This window comes from Apteryx rowi, unplaced genomic scaffold, assembly GCF_003343035.1.
Source record: "Apteryx rowi isolate R43461 unplaced genomic scaffold, aptRow1 scaffold_870, whole genome shotgun sequence".
Lineage (NCBI taxonomy): Eukaryota > Metazoa > Chordata > Aves > Apterygiformes > Apterygidae > Apteryx > Apteryx rowi.
This window is the reverse complement of record NW_020451172.1, coordinates 156,722-176,614: the sequence shown is the minus strand read 5'-3', so window position 1 is coordinate 176,614 and position 19,893 is coordinate 156,722. Positions and strand designations below refer to the sequence as shown.

Sequence of the window (19,893 nt, the reverse complement as noted above, 5' to 3'; positions counted from 1 at the left end):
AAGAAGTAATGAAGTTTAATTGCACCATGGAAAACTGGACAGCAGGGAAAATTGTTATTTTAACACTAAGGAACCTCTGGAATGGATTATTGCAGGCATTTAGGAGCCTTAATCATTAGAGCTCTTTAACTCTGGGGCAGATAAACATTGGTCAGTATTGACTACATTTACTTCATGGACTAGCTTATCTTTCAATGTCCCTTGTAAGTTTATGATTTTATGAAGTAGAGCGGCCTTTCATGAAGTGGCTTATATTTCTGTGAATATCTGTAGGAAGCTTAAACTTGACTTTCTGTTCTTCACTGCTTTTTTTGTCTTCATTGTTTTTTAACTTACCCCCTCTTACCTCTTGGCATGTTGTGATGTGGCATAATCAGTCACAAATTTTCTGAGGACCAGACCAACACTGTTTTGTTTGTTTTTTTTAGTTTCCTTTCAGCTTCAGGTGCATCTTAAAAATACTGATTTACTGTAGTAGAACATACCTGAAAAAATATTATGAGAATCTTGACTTTATAAAGACTATTGAAAACCTGGCTGAATGTAGCACAGAATATCCAGTGAGATCTCAGTGGAATAAGTTTTCCTAAAATATGAGGAAAAAAGTGATGAAATACAACAGTTTAAATTAGCTACTGTGAATTGATTCAGTCAATTCTACCCCTGAACTGCTTATGAACATTTTTTTTTCAAAAACACTTATTTTTAATTACTATATTTAAATATTAGGGACATTATTTTCAGCTTGTAATTGGTTATGCATATTGCATTATAATTTCTAGTTTTTCATTAGCTGCCTGGTCTTTTATTAAGCAGGAAAATACAGAATGACAAATCAGTGATAGATGTTGCTCCCAGTCTTTAGATAATAGTTTTCTTTCTCAGTCCTTCCTCCTTCCCTTTATTCAATCACATAGAAAAAAGAAGTGAGGATGGATGGGCTAGTGAGGTGAGCAAAAATCTGCATAGACCTCCAAACAATTCACAACTGTGATGGCTAGCAAATAAAGAATTACAAACATCTGTATTCATGCATGCAAAACTGTATCGGGAAGGTGTCAATTAGAATTGATAAAATAGATTTATTAGTATCTTTTTGTGAAAAAAACCCTCCTGTCCCATCAGTTCTTTGTTCATCAAAATAACTTTCATGTTTTTCATCTAGTTCAAATTTTCTCATGCATTTTTTTCTCAATCATAACATAAGAATCTATTTTTTACATTTGATTGTAATCAATCTATGATTGGAAGGGTTTAGAATATATTTGGTGAAATATATCTTCAAAGTGGAAGGGTTTAGCAGAACGCTGATGGTTTCAACCAAAACCAAGAGCTTTTCACTTTTCTTTGTAAGACACTGAACTGTAATGATGAAAAAAGTGTTACATCCTTACTCTGCATGTTTCAAATTGATCTGCCAGGTATGTGGGCAGGAAACCCAGGTGGGTGTGTTATATTGCAGCATCATAAAATTGTAGTATCAATATTCAGTAATATCAATACATATGCACTTCATTTTCTGATAGAAGAAGCTCTTGGTTTGCTTCTGTTTCAACACAGATAAATAGATATTGAGACTTTGCAAGTTTCCAGGAAATAGAGTTATTTTCTAGTCAGCACTACTTTCTGATGTTATTTTTACAGTAGTTTCCAAGTCTTGATTTTTTTTTCCTTTAAAGACTCACTGAAAATTGCTTGGAATAGTTATACTCCTACTCGAGGTCCAAAAGTACTTTCCATCATTCTGCGGACTTTATATATAATCTGCCAAGTCATGAATTCAGGACTGCAAAATATCCTTCACTATAGCTATTGAAATCAGTGGTACTGCTTTCTTAATGTGAATCCTCATACAAAAAGTGAAATGGGGCTATCTACCGAGTCAGTCAACTTTTCTCCTCCCCATCCCCCCAAGCCACCTTCTTTACAATTCTTTGGCCTCTGGCCCTAGAGTAGTTTCACTGCCTGTACACTTGATAGCTACGGAATATTTAATGCCAGAGAAGAAAGGGGGAAAAAAAAGCTTTCTGTTCTACTTATGTTCTGATAGTGTCACTAACTCTTGCTAAGAAGCACCTAGCAGTCTGAGGATAGGTCTTGTAAAGGAAGACATTTGAGTTAACTTTTACTGTATGTAGTTGCTGCCTTCTGCTCCTCTGAAATATTTGAAGGAAACTTCCTTGCACACTGCTGTTGAAATAGGTCTCCTTGTAGAATTGCACAGGATAATGGGTCCCTTAGCAAGCCAAAGGAGACACAAATATTGAAAACATTCTATTCTTGAAAATATTATGAAATCTTCTGCACAGACGGATTGAGAGTTTAATTCCAGCAACCTCTGAGTGTCATGGACATCACTGTTATCTTGGCATTGGAGACACAGCAACAAAAATATCCATTAGGAACCAGCCTGACAGATCTATATCAGTTACGACTAAAACCAGATGCTATTCTATGTCACCCAAACACCCCAAAATGTTGCAATATCCTTATTACTGTAGGAATATTTTTAAATATTTAATGGGATATATCAAATACAGCACAAAACCCAAAGATATGCAAAGACCTAATTAATGATGTAGTTTGCTCAGTATGATGCTCTGAATACCTGCATTTTGGCACATATCTGGAGGCAGCATACACATCACTGAATTCTCCTGTGAAGTCCAGGATATTCTCCCCAGTGTTCTCAGCTGTAGAAGAGCTCTTCTGCAGTTGTGCACGCTACGTTCATGTGTTGAAGAACTGTAATATATTGTCACATATTTTTCTCAATAAAGGGCAAAAAAATGTTATATCAAAATGGATGCATCTTATTATGGTAATGTGAATATAAACAACATAAAGACTAATATTCCTTTTGTTATATTTTTCCCTACCAAGTTTGAAAACTTTCTATTTTTGCCATTAAAAAAAATAAAAAAAATCTAAAAAGAAACTAATGAAACCTTCATAACGGAAAGTATCCTTTCAAAACCATAGGTAGTCAATAATAGCCTAAGTAGGCAGCACTGTGCCACAGTGTAGCACAACAACAACTGTCATGAAGAAAAACAATCAATAAAGTAAATATCACTCTATTGAGCTTACAGAATAGTACATGTGCAATGTCATAGCAAGTGGCATTTTTACTATCCTCAAAATAATATATGGAACACACCATCTTTGGGCTTAATCATATGACAGAAGTTGTTTGTGGGTTCTATTTATATATATATTTGTGGGTCTTACTTATATTACAGGAATCAGTGGGGATTTGTACTTTCCTTCAGTTTCTACAATATCTTGCAGCAATTAGAAAAATTTTAAATGGGTGGATGCAGGCAGACTGAATTCATTCTTAGAGTGCTTAGAGATGGCTGGGTGTGAGACAGCTCCAGCGTGGAAGCCAGTCTCTTTAACATTGCATCATACATGAGCTAGTATACTCCACCTTCTAGCATAACTTTTTGTCAGGTATATTGACACATCATCACTGTTTTCATTTGTTCATATAGAGAAGGTATCAGATAATGACCTAGGAGCAGGATAAAATGCTTGATTTCTGGAGGAATTACAGGGACAGTTCTGTCTTTAGAATGTTGATGAAAATTCAAATTACATTGGCTAGTTTATGCTATTCATGATTCATGATAAAAACTGAGCAGAAGGAAGACAAAATTCCCACTGCAGTTTCTACTTTAATTCTTGGCAAGTTCCTTAATCTAGCAAAACACTGAAATTCACATGTAAATCTTGAAAATATGACAAACCTGTCTCTAACTGTGCTGCTGAACAGAGATGGGTCTGCATAAGTGCAAAGCATATGAGCTTTCACACAGACCATTCTCTGCTGCTCCCTTTATTTTTAAGCACAAATGTTCTGTAAAGTTCGTAATTTTAAGGCTGTGGCACTCTCATTTCTCTATCCTGTTTAAAAGGATCATAGTGGAAGGATTTGACATAATTATTATACCTCCCTTGTGTGTTATGGATAGGACTTATATAGCCAGGTGCTTCTTGTAACCACTTTTAATCATTCATTTCTGTAAAGGCAATTATAAATTCCCCATCCACAGTAAACATTTAACCTCTCATGTCAGCGGGGCCTATCTTCTTGTCCTGAAGAGATTTTAGCTGTGAAGTGCAGATGGATTGTACAAAAAGTGGTTCAGCTCCCTGGAAATTATGTGAGCATCCTACCAACATCWGTCTAATCAGAACGCTATTGCAACTCTTCTGCCTGAAATAGCTTCAGTCCGGGATGTGTATATAGGGAGAGGGAGAATTGCTTGAACAAATTTTACTACCAACTGTTCCTCAAATGGTACAAAGTGACATTGCTAGTCTATAGAGAATGCTGCCTGTTATCTGTGGTTAATAACAKCTCTCACTAGCACCTATTCAGCTGCCACTTAGCACAAAGCCATGTCTGCTTGACATTTAAAGGGTCTGCATTAATACACCCAGCCAATCAATGGTTTCTGCCCCTTCCACAAGGACACTGGCCTGTTACCATTACTAGATGCTGTCAACAGAAAATGACACAGGAGTTGCAAAAGGTAAAATAATGTCAATTTAATCAGGTAGCAGACAAAAGGCAAACAATGCTGCTCTGGAAAGAAGTACAGCAAGGAGACTCAGAGGTTGGCATAAGCCACACTCGGCAAGTCCCAGTGAAACCAGATTGAAATTCAATGATACAAAATCCAGCAATGTGACACAGAGAATGAGAACTGTTGTTTCCATTCAATTAAAATCAGTGACTGCTGCTGGCATAAAATAAATTTGAGAAAATACCAAGAGAATCTGTATTGTAGGTCAAACTATTTTCCTTCTAAACTGAAAGAAAATAATGGCGGTAAAAGAGAGCAATTGTTGTCTAAATTACACAAAATAAATAAAAAAGCCTCCTGCAATTTCCTGTTCACTGTGAAATTAAACAAAACTCTACTGATTGAGATGATTCCACCACAAAAGCTATGTAATTTAAAGTGTTTGCCAATTTATAAAAATGTGCTCTAATGAGTTTATGTTTTTTACTTGTGAAATTCATCTTTTATTGTGTATATGATTTCCATAAAAAAAATACATTTATTTTCAAGGATTTGTAGAMAAGTAACAGTCTATCAATTTTTGTGGAAAAATGAATATATATTTTCAGGCTATTTTCAGATCACGTAATGCTTCAGTGCCAGCCTAATTATGCATTTCTGTAATGTGGGTATCCTGTACTGTCAAGATACTGTATCCTGACTGCATATCAAGACTAGGTATGAAGCTTTCTTCTTCTTCTCTGTGATGATTTTAGGAAAGAAACCTCGGTGCACAGGCAGGGAAGGATCCATATTGTTTCTGGTCTAAGCTTCCTAGGTCAGGAGAATGAATCTCATGTGTCCTGCAGTCTGGATGCAGGTTTACAAACTTTCAGGCCCAGGCTCTTTTAGTCTAATGTTAAGCACCAAAACAGGATTCTTACATTTCTTTTCTAGTTGATATACCTCCAAAGGGCAATTTGGTGTTTCAAGCTCTGAATCACTCAGAAATGCTGTGTGCCTCTCTCCCCTGACTATGCAGGAAATTGAGAGGAAGTACATTCCCATTCCCAGCTTAATTTTCTAATGTTAGATGGGATAACTTTGGGTTTTTCATGTGTCTACATCAAAAACAATCATGTGATGAAGGATAACTATAAAGATGATAGGCAGGGATCAGAAAACTCTCCAGATCCCTCTAGTCTTCCAAGTAAGCTAAAACTATGCGAGAAAAGGAGAAAACAGATTAGAAAAAAAAAACCTCTCAATTTGTTGTAAATATGCTTTTTAGAATTAAAATTATAAGCTGCTCAATCTGATACAAATATCAAGGCCAGGTGACCCAGCTGTTTGTCAGTTATTGGTAATACATGAAAGCTTATTTTAATGAAATCTTTGGGTAATTTCTCTGGTAAACTTTCCTGTTCTATTTTCCTGATTGTGATCTGAGAATATTAATAACTACTTATTTTACTGGCGTATAGCCAGGATTTTTGAGCATTTGCAAAGAGTTTTCAATATGTATAGTTCCTTGACTTACATTATATTACTAGAACTATACTGAGGTTGAGTATGCTGAAGATTTTTCTGGTCATCTGTATATCATTTCTACATGTAAACTACTTCAAAAATAAATGAAAGTAACTGTAATCAAAATAGCTTTGTAAGATGTAAAGTGACGAGGGCAGGTGCCAGCCTGGTAATAGCTCTTCAGTTATATGGCATCCTACTGAGAAAAGCAGCTGGACTGTGATTTATGAATGAGGATTCATTAAAAAAAAAATCAGTACAATCTTGCATACATAATTAATCTGTTGTGAAGCCACCTGAATGTGGATCCAGCGTAAGGCAGGCTCCTGCTCTTCTAAAGTAATACGGTGGCTGTCCTTGTGAGGGAGCTCCTTTTGTTTTTTGGGTAGATATCTTTGACAGTGACATTAGTTGGGGATATAACTGCTTACAAAGAAACCTACTGGGTTCTTCAAAGCAGATCACTTATCCTTGGCTTTATCTGTCCTAACAGCAGGTACCTAAAAGATAAGCAGTTATCATAAATTAGGTATCTAGGTGTCTTATACAATAGAATGAAAGAGAACTCTCTAGGAAAAAAGACACATCTCATATTACAGTTTTGGATGATATCACTTGTGCCCTGGAAGTGCATCTGTTTCTTTATTGGCAGAGTATTTGTTTTTCAGCCTAGGCTCCTAATTTTCAGAAGCTTTAAAGCTAGATGACATGAATAGAAATCGTAATTTTATGATGATCTAATTCATTTCTGAGCAACATCAAGGTTTACACAAAAGTATTATTTTAAAAAAGCTACTTTTATATGCTCTAATGCTGTAACATATTAAAAAGCTTGTTTGAAAATTAGAGTCATTATGATGAAAACTCTACTGATATTACGTCATTTCCAAAGAAAAAATGAAGAAAGTTTTTCAGCCTTTTAGAATACAATCATTGGACTTCACATATTTGACAGAAATTTTGTACACACTTCTAAAAATATTTGATACAATATCTTTTTTATGGGGTGGGATTCAGATTGATTTAACTTAATTGAAGAGATTCAGTTTCAGGCTCTAAATGCTTTTTTTTTTGTTAAAATGAAAAAAAATAAAAACAAAACCCACATTTCTTTGCAACAAAAAGCAGGCTGGAAATCTTAGAGAGTCTAAAATGTCACTGGACAACTGAATCAGGTCCTTAGACAACATGATGCAGTCTAGAGGGCTTCCTGATTGACCAAATGTAGGCACCCACTTTAGGGTGATCCAAAAGCTCTCTAGATTTCTTTGTATTGGCTAGGTTTCTGTGGATTATCTGTAAACATTTACTTGTAGACACATAAATATGGATTACTTCTGCACAGACTCAATCACAGTACCCCATTCCCACTCACCGTGTTACACACAATATGAACAGGGACTCTCACATTGGAATTGAACATTAAAATTAAACCATACATTTTTTTCCTTCAGAAATTACATCATGAGAAATTTTAAAATGCTTGTTTTTATTCTGTCTTGGAAAAGAAGCAAATTTGAAATCCAAGTGAACAGACTGCTGGAATTCCAGATTAGATTTCAAGTGGAAGAAAATGCAGACATTTAATTATTTATTTATTCTGTATAATATTGGGTTCACATGAATTATCACAGTCAAACTCATTCTAATTGATATTTTATATTATATTTTATATTATAATTGATAATTTGATAGGACTCAGTGGTATATTGTCTAACAAAAAAAGGAAGGGAAATTGTAGTTGAGTAGTAATACCTTCCAGTGGATCTGAGAACAGTGAGCAAAAATCTTAATTTTTGAAGCAAATTGATTGAAATCAATGGGGATTAATTTTAATACACAATGATACATACATAATACACAAGTACCATGCAGTTTTTTTAGCCTATGCTTAACATATAAGTACTCTAAATTTTGCATTCAGTCTATTTTCGTCTTTTTGCCTTTTAATGTAGCCCTTCCTATACGTTATACACAAAGAAGAAAGCAAGATATTGCATGATATTTAATATACCAGTACAGTAATGGTTCAGTATGTTTAATATAAAAGTAGTCTTTTACTTTTGCTTGTCTTTTATTTTCCTTCCATAGAGATTACTTCATTTTAAATTATATTGTAATATCAGCAACTACTGATAATGTATAAATTTAATGGGAGAGAACAGTTTGAGCAGATATGACACATGCTATATTTCTTTATTAGGATACAAGATTTCCAYTGTATCCGACTTTCTACTGGACTGTGCCTACTAATTATTTTTAATTAGACAATTGATACCTAATTTCTAAATCACACAATAACATGTTGAAATTAATATGGATGTACCACTGAAGCAGTAGATGCTGAATAAATTTTACAACCTCTAGGGTGCTTCTCAGCCATGTAACCCATGTTATACATCCCCTTTTATGAGGTCTGTTGGAAAAGGAATTCTGTTTTTCTGAAGGACAGCATTACTCAAGTGTATTCTACACAGACAGGTCTTCCAAAAGGAGTATAATGAAACTGTCTACACAAGTTGTGCATGATTTTTGTGGTCGAGAAATAAAAACAATTAGACAACCTTGGTAAAAGCACACTACTCATAGTTTCAGTACAAGAGAAATATTGGCACTAGATTTTTAAGGAACAGGATTCCAAAGACTTGAGATGTGAATGAGCTCCTACAGCTTTCCAAGTCTGTTCCCAATAATCCATCAGACTTATATATGAACTTGAAATTGAAGTCATTGAGTTACTGAACTTTCAAAACACCTAATGTCTAACTCTCTGAACTGCGTGAGTGGAGCCACTGAAAATCTGATATGACAATCATTAGATTGAAACTTTAAGTCACTTTCCAAATGTTCATATTTGGCTTGTGGTTGATTTCTCTATCTCAGGGCAGATCGACATCAGAGACTTCTGTTAGCATTAGAGTTTTTTTAAAATGTGCGAGTCTTCATGTGCATAACTCTGCCAGCAAAATTCTTTAATATTAATGAGAATAGAATAGCAAGAAATGGCACAATTTTTCAAAAATAATATTCAAAATGGTACTTATATAAAAAGCAGTAAATATCTTACAAAAAAATCACACAAAACTCAAGTTGCTTTGTGCCACAGAAGGCACAGTTCTGGTTTTATCATGCGTCTGGATTAAAGACTTTTTCCAGAGAGCATTTCTTCTTCTCTTGAGGCAGAAGTTTAAGATAGGTCAAGTGAAGTGCATCCTGAAAATTCCAATTCTCTCCTTGAATTCTTAAGGGAGTCTAGATGATTAGCTCATGTGAGTATCTACATAGCAGAAGTCTAAAGTTATTAAGGTTAATCCCATCCTACACATGTGTTTGTGGGGAGATGTTACGCTTGCTTTTCATGCAGATGTCAGCAAAACCTTGCACACAGAGTTGCAACACAGATTCACAAAAATGCCATGATTGACCTACCATATTTAATAGGGTTCTTTATACTGTATGATTCTTGCTTTATTTGTACTATGTTGAAATCTACGGAATGAGTTTTAATTTGTATTTTTAGAGTAGACTATTCACTGTCAGTGGTTATGCTTAGAAAGAAGATTCAGCCCATGCATGAAACTCTGCAGAACTATGAACAAAAGTACAATTCAGGAGATGTTTCTGAGAGTTGTATGGCTCAGGTGCACAATGAATCCTGAAGTYGTGAGGTAACCCAAATCCATTTTATGGCTATTTCCTAATCTAATATTGAACAATAGCATTTATAATGTTCATAACTCCATTTAGTGAAAAATGTCATTCATTAGATTCAACTGTAAATGATTTCCTGTTTAATCAAAAGGGTTGTTAATATAGCGCAGGACTGCAGCTGAGGATCACCTTTCTATCCAGACTGGACAAAGCCCTGAATAACCTGGTTTGACTTGATAGCTGACCCTGTTTTCAGCAGGAGGTTGGACCCCAGACCTCCAGAGGTCCCTTCTGACCTGAACTATATGATTCTATGCCATTTTCAATATAGCAATGCTTCTTTTTTTATTCCTCCCCAGATCTGTAAGTTCAGAACTTGTCCACATTATAATTTTTTCTCAAAATCTCTGCAAGAATGAAAATGTAACAATTCAAAGAAATAAAAAGGATCAAGCTGAAGAATGTGTGAGGAATTTCATGAGTACAGGGGAGAAACAGGTCCTGAACATGCACATGTGGAGGACTATAGTAAGCTTCAAGAGAGAACCAGAATACCCTTGTGGACATCCAAGCACCTTTAAGAGGATATGAGGGAATCTGTGTGTAAAAAGGATCTGAAGTGAACCCTGAGAGGCAGATAAGTAAAATCAAAGTGCAAATGGAAGAAAAGAGCAGCTTAAGACACATAATTGTATGTGGACTATAAAATCTTTATTCAGTTGTCTTTGTTGTATTGATATTCTATTTATTCCTGATTCTGATGTCTAAAAAGAAGAAAGGGAGTTTAAAATTGGTAGTAATATATTGCATGCAAAAGAAAAAAATTCTGTTAGTTAAAGGGTTTTCAGATGTGTGTTGGAATGTCAATGCTGTGTTTGTGCTGTTAACTTCTTTAAATGGATTGCCAACTTATCCTCCACTTTTACAGTTGTCCCAAAAGGAGAGAATGAATCTTTTCTGCAGTAGATGCAGCAGGCACACCTTTATTCTCACTCTCTGATAGCTGTGAACATTAGAGACTCTGCCCCTCCGTTCTTGCTTATTGGGGCTGGGTGGATACCAGTTTTAAACTGTTGACTGTTAGCTTTGGCTTCCTTTTAATATTTAAAACATTTTCACTCTACTTGTTGGCTAAAAATAAAAGGAAGAAGAAGGAAGAGAAAATTTTGCTTGGTGATTAAAATCCCATCTGAAGCAATTTTTGAGAAGCAACATAAACTGGCTTGTGTCCTTTATGATGCCAATGTATAAAAGCCTCCTTGAAGACAGTCAGGGTAATCTGGAATATTTGTGTGTCCATCACCCACCACTCTCCTTGAAGATGACAAATAGGAAAAAAAAGGACTTCAGTAATTCTTACTCCCAGCTCTTGTTTCTTAGGAATACTATAATTAGCTTCCCTTTTTCCAGGTAGACCAAATAATAGGTCACCTTTTTGGCCACAAAATTTATGAGTTCTCAGACTTCAAATGAGTTCATCAAGTCAGTTGACAAAGGCACCACTTACAGACAGGACATCCTATTAAGCTGCCTTCGATGGTACAGACACAGGAAGGGGGAAAAGGACACTTTTTGTTCCCCAGGATGCTAATTCTAGCTTCAGATACCTGATTCCTTCTAAGTGAGTTCAGACTCTTTCAGTATCTGTCTTAGGAGCACAGTCACCCTCAGCTCTTTCTATGGCCACTGAAAGATTATAGCAAAAAGTTCTACAAATGATTCAGTCCACTTACTTCTGACTCTCAGTTCTGAAAGGTTTTCCTCTTTCTCTCTTCCTGGACAAGAAGATGAATAAGATTATAATTTAAAGTACTTCTTAAATTATGTAGAAGGAATTGGGGTCCAAATGTCCAGTATATGTTTCAAAAGCCAGGTAACAAGAAAGAGAGGAAATAGTGAAGAGTGAAATATAGCACTATTCTTACAAATTCCTCATGTCTCTTCAAATATAGCTTTCATATTTGTGAACATGAAGTAAATTATTTTGTAAAGAACGCACATTTCAAAAAGCTGTAGGAGTCACTAAAAAGGTTTCCACTTTTGTGGCTTCCTTGTCCCAAGATATTCCTGTAAGCGGGTTATGAGCTCTGTCAGGGCTTGTTGCTTTGTAACAAAAGTGTGACCGTAAATACCATTTAAAAGCACATTCAGTGAAGGAACTCTATTGTTTGTGGATTCTCTCAGAAACATTTCTGTCTTTGACACTATCAAAATATGAGTTTATATTGTCCCTGCCAGGTCCCCCCATCCAGGTCCCCTTTGGTCTAGAAGTGCAGGTTTAATACTAGTTTAATAGGGCTGCCCTGAAATTTGTCTTCAATGAGGACTGCTATAACACCTGCTAAAAAAAATTATTTGCTGATTACCAGGGATGGGATTTGTTTGGATAACCACTTTAAAAAGAAAGAATGGTTGTCTTACAGTAGTCACTTCCCTGAGCTTTGTCCTCCTTCCATTTTCATCTATAATGTACTAGGTGCCTTGAAAGTTTTGCTGTACAGTGGGAATTGCTATTCATGAGGAATCCAGATACACAAAAAAAACAGAATTTTTTAGATACTTTTTTAGATAATTACTATAGGGTAAGTAATTATTAGCACTGTTTAAATAAGTGGGATTTTTTTATGCTTAAGATTGTTATATGTTGAATGAAGGGTTGAATAATCTCTGAAAGATCTTTTTCATTTCCCACTACCATATATGCATTGGCGAAATCAGTCAAGCTAGGAAAATAAAGCGATAATGAGAAACGAAGCAACTATTTACATTCCCAAGAGGCTATATTCATTCAGATGTGTTAGCTCTTCTGTAGCATTAGAGGTGGAAAGGAGCTTGCTTGAAATCCTGGATGAAGAATTACTGATCCAGAAGAAGGGAAAAATCAGAAAGATAGCAAAATAACCTTCTTCCCCAGAGGAGGTAAAAGTAAAAAATTGGAAAAATTTTCTAAAGCTCTACATTACAAGCAAGACAAACAAATAAAGASAAGAAAATCTTAACCCCAAATTTTAAAATAAAAATTTCAAAATAAAATTGTCAAGAAATATTTTAAGACAGATCCTGCACATTTGCAGACATTTTCTGTACAGAGAGAGAGATAGGTAATCTTATACATGTATATTAACTTCTATGTGCATAGATGAAAAAAGCAATTGCTATTCTGAAGGAGTGAAAAGGAGCATTTTCAGGATTCTGAAGTTTTTTTGCTTGTTTGTTAGTTTCTTTCTATTTTAAAGCAAAAAAAGTTGGTTAAGCCAGGATTTACTTATTTTTTAACAAAAGTTCCCAGAATGCCCTAATAGGTCATTTAAGTGCATTTATATTTACAGCTGATATAGCAACTACTAAGCAAGTGAATGGAGAATTAGCATCTGGGCTTGTTAGATACAATTATAACTTATAAATAAATACCTAAATATCTTATGTATTTATTCTCACATGTATTATTTGTTGTGATCTTTCTAACTGCTGAGATTARAGGCTTCTGTTTTTTAAACTGTTCTTACAAAACCATATGTTAATCACTTCACGTAATATCAGTGAGTATCAGTGGAAGACTATGCTGAAGTTTAGTGTCATAATTTCTGAATAAGAGTAGAAAAGTGAGAAGAATTCATATTAGTTCTTATCTAATATCAGTGTTCTGTGCAGGTGGGCAAACTGAATTTCTGTATCAGAATATAGTGTTCTGGTAAGAACACCTAAGACGGCATGACTGCTTCAGTTAGATAACAAACAAGCATCAAGTACTATGATAGGCACGTAGCACAGAGGAACACACTTTTTCTTATTTCACTGTTCAGTGTTCCTCTGTATTTTGGTCCTGTGCAAAGCCTTGGCTGGCTAAGCTACCTGAACTCCTTAGCTTTCAAAAGCATTTGATTTCTTCATTGTTTCTTCAACTTATTAAGTAAAAAGGGGGAGGGGATGCTGACACATTTCCATTCTAAACAGCTGTACAGGAGCTATTACAGTACGTATTTGTCATAGAATCTTGCAAATTGAAACATAAAGCACACATCAAAAACATCTCTCCAGTGACTAAATTAATCCATGTTTTTCAGAGTACAATGCTAGTGGTTCCTTTAAGAAATCTGGCTTTCTAGATTAGTTAAACATCAAACACTTTGCACCCCTACTTTGCACACAAAGTGCCTTCATAACAAACAGAAAATGCCACTCAGACTTTATGTCTTTTTCATGTTATGTAAATTTTCTGTAAAGACTTTGGTGATGCCTCATGGAAAACTGAAAATTCTTCCTTTTCAAGTAATTCTGCAAATTATTTATTTTGTATTTCTTTTTCTTTTCTCATTGCTAAGATGCATCATCTAAAGCAACAGCTGTTGTATCTCTGTTACGAGTCTTTCTCTCTAGAGGTAATAATCCATTATTTGTGGACATGAACTCATTCTGATATATACTACCATTTCACTCCTTTTAATATTTAAGAGCTCTGAATTGTGAGGGGGAGGGAGGAGCATTAATGGCCGTATTTTTGTTTCGGTCATTGTACTTGTGAATATCTTTGTTAGTCTTAAAGCAATTTATCTAGCCTGAGGTATTTCTAAAGGGCAACAGCAATGAATTTTTCTCTTTCCAAAAGATCTATTTTCTATTTGAAAAATCTGGGAAAAAGAAGCTATGAAATATAACAAGTTTAGCATTCTACCGTATACTTAACCTAATCATGAAATCTCTATATACCTGGGCTAAAAATCAGGTGTGGCACATTTCCTCTTTATGCTTGAGCTTACACTCCCAGTGATGTGTACTCTCTTCATGTTTCTCTGTTAATTTTACTGCACATGGAGGACACTGTTACCAGTTAAAAAGAAAGGGTGAGGGGCTGTGGAAGTGGTAATGGACTATTTAAATGTGACCGGAAAGAATTATGTTGGGTCAATTTACAACCCATATACTTCTTGCATGTAACTGAAAAATAAGAGAGAATGGAGGATGCAAGAAAGACAGGAAAAGGAAATATTGAAAAGATAGCCATAAAGAATCAATTAAAAAAAAAAGTAATAAATTAATTTTATTTCTAAACAGAAACTGTAGGGGAACATTCCAAGGAAATAGAATTTTATATGTTGTCTGTTTCTTTTTCTCTAAACATTCTTTACTGGATCCTATCAGAAGCAAAATTTGGGTCAGACTGCAGTTCTACAGATACTGTGTAGATGTTCTTATTTTCTTACATGGATTTGGTCAGAAAGGAGAATACTTTTTTGAAAGACTTTATGTGAGATCTAGATATATTATTACAATGATTTTAAAATATAAACCAACTATTGAGGTAATCTGGATATCTGTTACATTCCCTCCCCACGCCCCCCAATCCAGGAAACAAAGGGAGAAAAAAGATTAGAAAGGTATTGGCAGTGGCTCCATGATTAAGTCTAGTTTTTCCCTTAAATCAGGAATTTACTTATTATGTGTGAAGTACCCCATGTGCTCCCCAAAATTATATGGTTACAACCAGCAATTAATTTTTGAGCATTGAGTATTGCTTGAAATTTCTTAGAATTTACAGGTAAATCTGTTTCTTAGCATATCAGTTAATTTTAAAATTTAAAAATTTAAAATAGCACTTTCTATCAAACTGTGTTCCAAACAATTTCAGTAACAAAATAATTCTTCAAACCTGCCATTTGGCAAAAATGCATGGGAAGTTTGTGCATGGGCGTAATTTATAATCTTAATATTCATTCTAGGATTTTGTGGGGGTTTTTTGTTTTTTTTTTTGCTGGTATTATACATAAATGAAAATTTATCTTCAGAGACTTGTAGGAAAGGCTACTTTTTTGTTTTTCTTTTCAAAATAACTTTTCACTTTGTTTCATTGCTGCACACAAGAACAGTACTGTTTTTCAGGACATGAATGCTTTTGTTTACTTTTAAATTATTATGTACGCTACCTCCTGTTTGCTTTTCTTCTTCAGAAACCTTCCCTACTCCTACTTTTTCTGCACATTAAGGAAAGTGAAGTCTACTTACTACATCTCTTACTTCTTTTGAAACCAAGGAGAGAGTAGTTTATATCCCCAAATTTTAATTTCATTCCCCTAGAGGCTCATTATGTTGGATCTGGAAGGCTAGAACCTTCATAATGTTGATTTCAAAGGTTCCAGAATTTCAAGTTCTTCCTGTTTTTACATTCTTAGTTGAAAATCAGAAAACTCTGTCCCAGTCAGCAGTTCAAAGATAGGTGATTAGGTTTTACAGAGCAACAAAACTAGCAATGTCGATCTGTTGGCTCGATTCCAGTCTGCTCAGACAAAAGCACTGGCTGAGCAGAAAAAGTGGTAAGTGATCACAAGAAGTGATAAGAATATAGTTATCATTCTTTTTATCTACTTGCTATTCTTACTTGTTATTTGCCACAGATTGCTAATAGGAATTGACAAAAAGAAGGGAAGGCCCAGTAAAACTAAAATCTTTAGCATTTTGGTACAACAGTGCACCTGAATAATTAGTTTCTTAGCTTAGGTCATTGTAGGTAATGCACTGGAAGACATACTGGTATTTTCTTAGAGTTTTCCGACAGTAGGTTTTCAGATTACTTCATTTAGAATGTGACCTTTTTATCTGGGGGAATCAATGGCTGTGTTCCCTTGCTCAAAATTATTCATTTCTTCTTCTGTTAGCGATTCTGATTAGGTTCCCTCTGTTGCTTCAGCTCTGTTGATACTGTAGACTAGCTTTCCAGAATCAATAAGGATGCCTCATCTCATTCCTGTTTTTGACTGTAGATACACTCCTTAGATCTCTTTGGCATACAGAGGATTTAGGAAATTTGAACAATGTTATTTGGAAGACTACTGAGATCATATTTCCATATATCATTAATGTTTTCAACATATCTTTAATCTTTTCAAATGTTAAGCTTTTACTGTTATCATCACCGAGGCTGATGTTACTCATTTGCAGATCAAAAATATTATTTAAAGCCCTACAACACTTAGTAAAAAGGTTTGCTATAATAAATATTAGTTTGTCTACCATTCTTCATTATATCTAAACTCTTCCTTCTCTTCTTGTTTATCTATAAATGAATCGGTCAAGTTTAATATGTACAATTTAGTGTATTTATTCATAAAAAGATCCTTCTGAAATGTTCTAAGTTAAAAAATTGATTATGAGTTGCCCATTTGATGTAATATGACCAAACTGAAGGTATATATTATTGACACTTATAAATGATCTTTTTTCTCTAAATTTTCATAATTACAGAATTAGTTTTCTACATCTATCTGATTTAGAGCTGGAAATTCTGTGTAGTTATCACGAGAACTGTTTCAAGTAATCTGCTTAATACTGTATAGCTATAATGAGTTAAAGGGCTTTCCTGGATAAAAGGATTGGCTGAATTAATGTAAGGCAAAGGAGTCTGCTTTAAAAGTGAGAAGTCTGGTTCAAATAGTGACAGTCCTTTAACATGTAACAGATATGACATCATTCATCCAGAAATTGGTGAAAATCAATGTCTCCCCAAAACATAACATAAATGTATCGTCACTTGTAAGCATAGTGCCCATTTGTAAAATAAGGGGAAAAAATTAGAAAGGGAGTGGGAGCAGGGAATGGGACACTCAAATTTGAAAAAAATACAAATAGGTGTGCACATCTTCGTGTGAGACTCATCTTTAGCATAGTTAAGTTCTGTACCTATAGGGTGAGAACCAGTAAAGCAACTTTCTTTTCATAGTAGTTCTTGCCTTTCCCCTTCTCCTGTCCTTCATTCACAAAAATTAGCAAAGCTCAGAGCCTAGAAAAGACCTTTTCTGATGCCCAGCAGAAATATTGGCTGTATTTCCCAGGAACATTGCCACCCAACTCAGTTATGAAGATTTTTATCTTGTGGTACTTATCAAATTTTCTCATCAGGTTACTATGTTCTCCACTCCTGGTGAAAGATAGCTCTTCCCTTCTATAAAACAATACCTAAGCTACTACGGAAGATCTGTTGTCTACAGGATCCTAAACAGAGTCCTTGCAATGAGGAAGCACTCTCATCAGCCACTTTATCTGTTTCTCCGGGTTTTTTTGTTTTTACAATCTTTAGTCCAGTCATGTAGACTTATGATAACTGAGATCTCTCAGCCTGGCCACAGTTGATGTAGTTGTTCTGCAGCTTATTAGCCACTGGAAATAATATAGGTCTACTGCACTAGAAGTTTAATTTTACCAAAATGCACAGAAATATCATACAGGAAATTTCTTTTTGATGTTTTGCTCATCCACTCATTTCTTCTTGCTTGCTAATAGTTGCAGTCAGAGACCTCTTTCACCTTTCTTCTAACYTTTTCCTACTTTATCTTGCTAAGATTTTTTTTTGATTTCTTTTTTTTTCTCCAAGAAATGCTGCTTCATGGAAGTCAAAACTTTTCATGGAAAATGTAAGTTTCAATTAAAGTTTCTAGGCTTCAGGATCAAATTATTAATTACAAAAGGCCACTCCACAGAATAGCCACAGGCTTAGTGGTTCAGTTAATCATCTCAAGAGTGAGCAGGATTTTAATGTCTATACTAAGTTATTCAAAACAAGAATTGAACCTGACTCTTCCTAAATCCAAACAAGTACCCTGCATACCTCAGTGTCCTTGGAGGGGTGGTTTGTGTTATTTTTCATGATCTCATTTTTTTGATGGTGGGAAGTGAAAATAAATTTTGAACCCTTGAAATTATATACAAAACAAAATTCTCGACTTCCTGCCAGTTTTAATATTTCCAGACAGTTTTATTATTTCTGATAAAATTTCATTATTTACTTTCTGCAGCCCCAACCTATGGTACTATTCTGTATTCTGAAAGCTCAAAAGCTTACTTGTTCATCCTTACCCTCCAACCATTCAAATAGTGTTGTTCTGGGTTTGAAACTCAGTGCAATACATAGTTCTTTTCTGATGCATATATTCATGAAGACTCCCTTTCTTTGAACACAGATAAAAAGCAATATATTGATATTCACAGCATCCTCACAGCACAATAGAAATATTGAAATTAAAGAAAACTTGACATCAACACATAAAATATCATATTCTGTCTAAACATATCTAAGGCATAAATCCTATGGTTCAGTTAACAGTTATATTTCTTCCTCCAATTCCCCAAATAAAGAAAAAAATAGAGAACTCTTCTGAAAGTAATTCTGGTTTTCTCTTCAATTTTCTTCCACATCCGCATTTCATGTGAAGCCTTTATAATACCACACAATCCTTTTTGGTCTAAACTGGTTCCATAGTGATGTCATGAGAGTATTTTCATGAAATTCATACATTCTGGGAGAAGTTTTTACTCGCTGTTTTCAGACAAACATTACCCTAAAATAGATTTCATAAAATAGTAAGTTATTTAGATATAAAATTCAATGATGGTTTAACTAACTGATTAATATGGACATTCCCAGATTTTTCTATTGAACTTAGTTATTATAGAATTGTGCACTCTAAAATACTACTGAACTTAAATAGGTTGACCAATTTTTCCCCATTTTACAGGTTAGCATATAAGATGCAAAGACATATCAACTTATTTCAGGTCACATGGAAAATCTGTTGTAGGGACAGAAATAGACCATGGATTTCTACATTCCAAGTAAGCACTCCATATGAGCCTTCTTCTTCTTTTTCCCCTTCTTTTTTCTGGCCAGAATCAAAAATCCATGCTAAATCATTAATATGATTAAATATTAATATCAACATCATGCTATGGACTTTACAGACAGGTATAAAGACAATGGCTTGTCCTGAAGAATCACAGTTTATACAAACTAGAAAAGTAGGAGACAAAGGGGGTTCTTTTGCTTTGTCCAGACATATTACCATTTGGGATGACTATAGTATCTCCATTGGTTGCTAGCTGCCTCTCCCTTCTGTGTCATATACCATGTTCCACGTACATGTTCCCTGTACCTTGGATATCTCAGGGGATATCAGACGACAGTTCAAGCTTCTRTTTAGGCTACTGGCTTGAGTTCTGTATATTTATTCCTCTTTTATGTTAACCTAGCAAGGTTAACGTAACAATTTAGGCCTGTAAGAGACTTCTCTGTTACCACAGGCAGCTAGATTATGTAAATTGTTCATGTACCCCTCATCAGTGCAATTTCATTCTGAAAATGTAACTATGATGTGAACTCACAGCAAGTAGAGGAGGACTATTATATATTTTGATTATTTTATGAAGAAAATGA

At 34.8% G+C, this 19,893-nt stretch overlaps 1 long non-coding RNA gene across 17 annotated transcripts in view; it reads left to right on the top strand.

Moving 5' to 3' along the window:
* Window positions 1-19,893, top strand: part of LOC112977863 — a 72,945-nt gene that overhangs the window by 6,929 nt on the left and 46,123 nt on the right. For 3 of the 17 annotated variants that reach the window (XR_003257665.1, XR_003257664.1, XR_003257657.1), the window contains one exon: window positions 10,055-10,386. The exons of 8 other annotated variants lie outside the window; for them this stretch is intronic. This is a non-coding gene — a long non-coding RNA (uncharacterized LOC112977863). Of the gene's footprint in view, window positions 1-5,143; window positions 5,253-9,597; window positions 9,713-10,054; window positions 10,387-14,029; window positions 14,075-18,065; window positions 18,098-19,198; window positions 19,296-19,893 lie in introns of those variants that run through there. 6 more of the 17 variants (XR_003257662.1, XR_003257663.1, XR_003257658.1 and 3 more) reach the window with 6 other exon arrangements.